Source organism: Benincasa hispida, chromosome 5 (genome assembly GCF_027475165.1).
Source record: "Benincasa hispida cultivar pf3 chromosome 5, pf3_genome.v1.1, whole genome shotgun sequence".
Classification (NCBI taxonomy): Eukaryota; Viridiplantae; Streptophyta; class Magnoliopsida; order Cucurbitales; family Cucurbitaceae; genus Benincasa; species Benincasa hispida.
The window spans coordinates 15,164,536-15,172,558 of record NC_143482.1 but is presented as its reverse complement, the minus strand read 5'-3'; positions in this window follow the sequence as shown (position 1 = coordinate 15,172,558).

Sequence of the window (8,023 nt, the reverse complement as noted above, 5' to 3'; positions counted from 1 at the left end):
GCATACATGCTTAAATGCATATTGTATATTTTCTAGTCCAATGCATGACCAGCGACACATGGAGATCAACGCATAACATAAGACATATTTATTTCCTCTCCTTTTCCAAAGCAATAAGTTTTTGGCGCCGTTGTCGGGGACTTGACAGCTAATAATTTGTTAAGTTTTGTGTTTTCGCAGGCACCCTTTTAATCATGGGCGTATTGTAGCTTGTGCAACCAAGTTGCAAACAATATTTGAGTGAAGGCAATGCGCCAAAAGTCAATATTGACCCCGAGATAGAAAGGCTATCTGTCGCACGAGCTGAAAGCAGTCTTAGGCGCATGTCATAATTTTAAGTTCAAAGTTCAATACCATAATTTTATCAGAACATGTATAATTGAGCTACTGCTCTTTTCATTGTATCAATGGTATGTAGAACATTATATGATTCAAGGTTCAAAGTTCAAACATTGAGAGAGCGAGATTGAGAGAGTGAGGTTTTGAGAGAGAGTGAGATTGAGAAAGCGAGGTTTTGAGAGAGAGCAAGATTGAGAGAGCGAGAGTTTGAGAGAGAGTGAGATTTTGAGAGAGAGCGAGATTGAGAGAGTATGAAGTTAGTATTTTTTGTTACAAGTATGAAGATTGAGAGAGTATGAAGATGGAGAGAGTATGAAGATGGAGAGAGTATAAAGATTGGGAGAGTATGAAGATTGCTATTATAGAAATACTCCAGCTTGTTATTGTTTTTTGTTTATAAGATGAAAGTATGAAGTATGAAGTGTTACAAGTATGAAGTATGAAAAAGTATGAAGTATGTTACAAGTATGAAAAAGTAAATATATTAAAAGTATGACGTATGAAAAACTGATCAATGGTATTTATAACACATGAAATGTTACAAGTTAGTTACAAACTAAACTAGATGAGGGGTGTTTGTGTCATGGCCTCTAGCATTTTTAGCACGTCGCACGGTTGTAAGCGGTTCGACACAATTTTGGCGGTTATGCCCATAATTCCCACACCGACCACATTTCATTGGTCTGCAAAATTCTCCTCTGGATGGTATTCTTCTCACTCTCCGTCGCCCGGCTTGTGCCACAAACTTCGGAGGAAAGATAATATTTTCTACATATCCAGGAGGTCTCTTCCATTCAGATATGTGGCCAAGTGGATTTATAAGCTTCACATACGCAGTCATTAGAGAGTCCACTATATAAAATCGACTACAAAGACTGTGGATGGGTATATTTCGTTCCTTGGCAGTAACAATTGCATGCGAACACGGGATACCAAGTGAGTCGAATTCTTTACACGTGCATTCCTTCGTGTGAAGATTGACAATACCGTCCAATCGATAATCTCGCACGTGTTCCCGATAATAATCAATAGGCTCAATCCAATATCGTCTGTCCTTATCGACCTCACTTGCCAATCGGGTTTCACAGTAGTCAGAGTGCAATGTCGTTCAAGATGCTTAGTAATTCCTTCATTCGTAGAACCACGATTGGAGCATTCCTCTAACATGTTCAATCAATCATACTATGGGCAATAGTCGATACTCTTTAGTTAACGAATTGAAATACTCTGCACTGTTGGATGTCATTATCATATCTTCGTTCTATTTGGTAAACCCGTGCCCACCTTTGAAGACCGATATCTTCCAAATATTTCGTGACAACACTGTCTCGAAAACTACAAAGTTCGTCCCATTTTATCTGGAACTCTGTCATGCGAAATGCCCTGACTACATCTCTAAATATCCCAACAACCGTGCTATCCTTAAAGTTTGTAACCAGATTTTATTCTATATGCCATGTGCACAGTCCATGAAATTCCGTGGGAAAAAAATGCACGAATAACATTGCCGATAGATACCATCCAATCAGACACAAACACCAGATTATCGAGTTCTTCAATACTGCATTTCAAGTTTGACATAAACCATTTCCATGATCGATCGGTTTCATTGTCCACTATTGCATATGCTAGTGGGTATAATTGATTGTTCCCGTCTATAGAAATCGCAACCAACATGGTGCCTTTGTATTTTCCTTTCAAGTGTAACCCATCAACAATAATACAAGGCCGACAACTTGCGAAACCTCTAATACAAGGCCCTAATGCCATAAACATATACTTGAAATGCACCTCATCTTCAAGTTCGATCTCAAAGACTGTATCTGGATTCTCTATTTTTAACGTTTCTCCATAAGCATGTAGTTTAGAGTATGAGTACTGGAGTACCTCTAGTGAGATCATACGCAGCTTCCCTTGCACGCCACGATTTATCATAACTTATGTTCATGTCATAATCTCTCCTCATATCCTCAACGATGTGAAAAGGTTTATAAATACGTCCTATTCTCGTGAACTTATCTTTAATGAGTTGACCAACAACCGTAACAGTTGCTTGTCTATGGTCGTGATTCAGAATTCCAATGGAACATGTGTACGAACTGCAGTACTTTGTGATCTTGAATATATCAGACTCTTCCATTTTGACTGCACGAAGGCTCCACTTATATGTCTCCCCAATACATATGAATGTGAACAAAGATTTGGTTGATTTCCTGACCTTAAATTCAAAATTTTGTTGATGAGCAAAATAGATAACCTCATTTTCAAGTCCTTTTTGCTAAAAAATAGTTGACCAACTTCAACGTCCTCTGTCCCAGATGAAGAGGTGTCAGACATAATCAACTCTGTCCTATAACTTAAAGGCACAGATGGTGGAACCACTGAAGCTGCTGTAGAACGACGCAGATCTCCATGATCACGATCCATTTCATTCAATCCTGCTGGTTGCTCATTCACATCCAGGACCACAATCCATATAATCGAATGTTGATAGTATAGTGTTAGTAGACAATGAAATATCATCCTCTTCCCGACGAAACTGATATGATTCCTCGTATTGTCTGTCCACAGCCGTATCATCATAACTCACATTTCTAAACCCCATTCCAATATTTTTTTCCTGATTAGATTTCAACGCTACAACTATCTAAAGTCTACTAAACTCTTCTCGTAAAAGAAGGAAGCGAACATCATCATCATTCCTTATGCATTGTGGAGGGGCTTCAAATTCAAGCTTATATTTAACTTTCAGTATAAGATCAAACTCTGAAGAACTGACATTTGTAACCCTGTAAATGCGAGATTTAAGTTCTTTATACTTCAATGTATGAGGCACAATGATTCTTGTCAACTTTTCCCCCAATATACAAATTTTCATTCTCATCTCAATCATCTCCATATTGAATAAGTAGATACTTTTGTGTCATTCTACAAAGCAAGAGAACATTTGTCATTAAGTTGTACAAGCAATTGAAGTGTACTCTCACTCTCAATCTCGCTCTCTCTCAAAATCCCGCTCTCTCAATCTCGCCCTCTCTCAAAATCTCGCTCTCTTTCGTAATCTCGATCTCTCTCTTACTCTTGCTCTCTCTCTTCCTCTTCCTCTTCCTCTTCCTTACTCTCCCCCAATACAAAATTTCGTAATGCTACATTTCTAGAAATAACACAACAAAAATAATTAAACAGACTCAAAATAATGAAACACCTTTCTGAAAAAGTTGTTCTGTTCTGAAAAAACCTCGTCTTGGAAATCCCTGTTCAAAAAATCTCTGTTCAACAAAATACCGTCGAAAATTAGAGAAGTAATCACCTTTGAAATGAAGTTTTTAAAGAAATCACCATTGTATTGTGTTTAGGTATTATTGATTTGATTTGAGGCTTCCGTCGTGAAAATTGTCAAATCATTCGTGTACTGACGAGCAATCACATCAAACCGGAAATTTCAAGTGAGAGCGAGAGCGTTTAATCGGACGAGAGCGAGATTTACCTCGTGTGGCTGGTGTAAGGGCAATTTACGTAATTTGATATGCCGATGATGTCAGCAGAGGGTCAATTGACATTATTTTTTAAAAATGGGTCATTTGATATTTTGGACCCAAAAATTGGGTCATCCGTACAAATTTCCCGTTTATTATGGCAAAGGGAATAAATGAAATATGATTTTATTATTCCAAGATAAGTATTACATGATTTTTGTGAGATCCTACACGACAAAAAGCAGAGACTATACGATAGCCTCATCGCCTAAACGATTGAAGCACTTTTCTATGCGATAGAAAGTTTCTTTGTCAATCGTCTTCCACCTCCAAACCACAAACTCCTTCCTAACCAAAATAGTCATAATCCACCACTCCTGGGTTCACACATCAAGAATACCAAGATCACCAAGTGGTATGTCCTTCCTTTTTGGGTTCGAGGTCTAGTTGCTATTTGGAATGTTCGTGACTGTTCGTGGTGTTCGTGACAATATGAGGGATTTACTTGAAGAAGAGTTCTTCAAAGGTATAATCTCTAAACCCCTTTTTTTAGTTCAAAAACATGTTGTAATTTATGTTTTGATGCATAATTTATATTGTTTACTGTAAATGTTTGTTTTAATCGAAATGAGATTTGGACTATCCGCTTCCACTCAAAGGTTCTTTATAAAACGAGATCCTTCAATTGGTATCAGAGCCAGGTTATGTTCTGATTTCCAAATTCCATTTGTTGTATTGAATTCGTTTACAGTTTGGTGGGTTTTAAGTTTATGCATTGCGTTTAATCGTTGAATGTATGTGGATGTTTTGTTGATGGATAATTTCGGGATAGTTGTCTCTGTTTTGTCTTTTTTTTTTTTTTTTTTTTTTTACAAAAGATAATTTGTAACGGACCCTACGTTTTTTTAGCATAATTCTTGCAATCGAGTCTATATTCGTTTTGTTTTTTTGAGTCATTCGTGAAGAAGCTTTAGACACAAAGGTTGCAGTTCGTTTCGATGGAGAAGACGAAACGATGGTCACATCGTGTAGCTTGAGCTAGACGATCATTTAGATTTGGCTATACATTCATGTAGAATTTTCTATACGATCGTGTAGCATCTGCCAAACAATCGCATAGCTAATGCTATCCGATCGTGTAAAGTGTTTACACAATCATGTTGCGTTAGCTGCATGATCGCGTAGGCGCTCGAGGAGTAAACGATCGCGCGATATTTGTTACTCGATGCAAGGCATGCATGCTAAACTATCGTGTAGGCTATCATGCTCATCTATAGTCAATAGCTACACGATCGAATAGTATATGATACCCAACGCACGCTACTCGATCGTGTACATTATCATGCTCATCGCATAGCCAATAGCTACACGATCGCATAGTATACGATACCCGGCACACGCTACTCGATCGTGTAGACTATCATGCTTATCGCATAGTCTTTAGCTACACGATCGCATGGTATGCGCTACTCGAGGCACACTGCACGATCACGTGGACTTTCATGCTCATTGCATAGTCCAAAGCTATGCAATCGTTGCTACACGATCGTTTACACTCGACGCTTGTTACTCGATGATCAGAGGATTTGCTACATGATCAAGCTACAAGGTTTCAAGGTGAGTGGTTCAAGACCCAATTCACCTGTTCCGAACCGGAAGACTCGAAATTTTGTAATAGATTAGCCTGTTCTTTTCCGATTTTTGAGATATACCATCCCAGTCCATCAACTTTATTTAAATATGCATTTGATATATGTTTATTATATATGTCATAATGTATGTCATATAGTTTTAAAACCCACCATAGTTTATGCATTTTATTTCATGCATCATTTTATATTATAAGAGTTATAATATATTAGTGTACATGTTTAAATTACATAAAGTATGCTCATGCATCATATAATATAAAAGTTATAATATATGCATGCATTATAGCATATCCATGCATCATCTATATTATAAATGTTATAATATAAAGTTGTATGTATATATGGAATGTATGCTATAATTTAGTTCATTACTTGTTTATATAAAAGTTATATATTGGTAATGAATGAACATTGCATGAAGTATGACACTACTTTAGGTTAATTTATAATTGTTATAAATACCTTATGTATGTCTAACTAGCAATGTTGAATGGTTTTAATTGTTTCATTTTTTATAAAAGTTATAATTAATGAAATTAGAATGAAAACCAATAATAAAGAGTTGCTAGTGAAAATGTTTCTGGTCAGAAATTTTGAAACGGTCGCCGCATCATTTTTGGCACATGCTATTGCTTTAAGCCATTTGGATACGTAATCCATCGCTACTAAGATGTATTGTTGTCCACAAGATTGAAGGAAAGGTCTCATAAAATTAATGCCTCAAACATCAAATAGCTCAACTTCTAGTATGTTGTTCAGCGACATTGTGTCCCTTGAAGAAATATTACCCGTGCGTTGGCATGGGTACATATTCCTTTGTGTCTTTGAAAAGAGTGGGCCAAAAATACCTACACTGAAGGACTTTAGCAGCAGTCTTTTGTCCTCCGAAGTGGCCCCCGTAAGGAGAGTCATGGCATTCAGCTAAGATACGTTGCATTTCAACTTCAGAAAACATTGACGCATGATGGAATCTGGGTCTTGTTTGTAAAGAAACGGTTCGTCCCAAAAATAGAATTTGCTGTCATGTATAAGCCATTTCTTTTGTTGGGCGTTGAAGTCTTCAGGGAACTATTTTGTGGTTAAGTAATCGACTATGTCTGCATATCATGGTTCCTTGTCATCAACTCTAAGTAGGCATTCATCAGGGAACGCATCTCGAATCTGAAGGAAATCAGACATGAGAATTTCCATGAAGACTCATTCTTCAGGGAACATTAACAATTACAGTCAAGAAACGGAAACTAACAGGTCATGCAACAACTAGAAATTATAGCATGCTGATAAGATAATTGAGGAATATATACATACCTTTGAAGACTCATTCTTCAAACTCCCTCGATTGCAGTCCAAGCGTCCAAGACAGCAATATACGAATGCTCGAACACAATGACCGTAACACAGCACGATCAATAGCAACCACGAACCCAACAAACGGCTTCTAGAACCTCGAACTCAGTTGAGTTGAGTGAGGACACCACCACAATGGTCACCTTGATATTCTTGGTGTGAGAATCCAGAAGTGTGGGCTATGTATGATCTTGGTTAGAGGAAGAGACTGGAGGAATAACAATCGTGTAGACGATTGAGCAAGTGAAAGATGATAAGTGTCTATCGTATAGACGAATGTTCAATCGTGTAGAAGAAGGCAACCTATCGTATAAACAATGCCCTATGATCGTTTAGCTACGACTAACTGAGTGAACTATCGTATAATGACACTCCACGATCGTTTAGTCTCTCTATTAGCTATCGTTTAGTGAAATATTTTCAATTGATAGCAATCCGTGAGTTTTTTTTTTCCGAAAGTAGCAACTCTTCTAAATTAAGGAAAATATTTTTCCTTTTATCTCACGGTTACTATAAAACCATCAATAACCTCTCACTCAATTAGTTATTAGAGAAAAAGAGAAAATTATCTAATAATTAATACTATTATAAATATATACGATAACCAACTTACTATTACATGTTTATAATCTATAGTTTTAATAATATTTCATCTCATTAAACATATAAACCATAGTTATTTTTCTATTTTATGGTACTTAATGTAAATCATATTTACATTAATCCTTCACTTGATGTATCTCATACATCATAACGATTATATCCTATATAATCGAATTTCCTCTTGTCAATTTGAACATTCAAATCAACACCAAGAACTGATTCTCAACTTGAATCCATTGAGCTACCAAAGGGACCTTATGGACCTGTAGTTTGAATCTGTAATGATACGTGAATAACTGACTAAACTCTTTAGTCACGGGATCCACCATCCATTAACTGCCGAGCACTCCACTAAAGACCGACAGTTACACTCTCCTCACTATAGATATATTTTGTGTCCATACCAACCAATCAATAGTGCGATAGCCCTTCATAAATCGCTCGTAAGTACAGCTGGGCCAATATATCATTTTGTCACTATAGTTACAACTAACTTCTTAAGTACCACTAATCCCTCTAATGAACATAAGTCATAGTCCTACTATGACTGAGTCTTCTTCCAAAGAGAAGCTGTGACCACTATGTTCGAGACCCAAAATCAGCCCT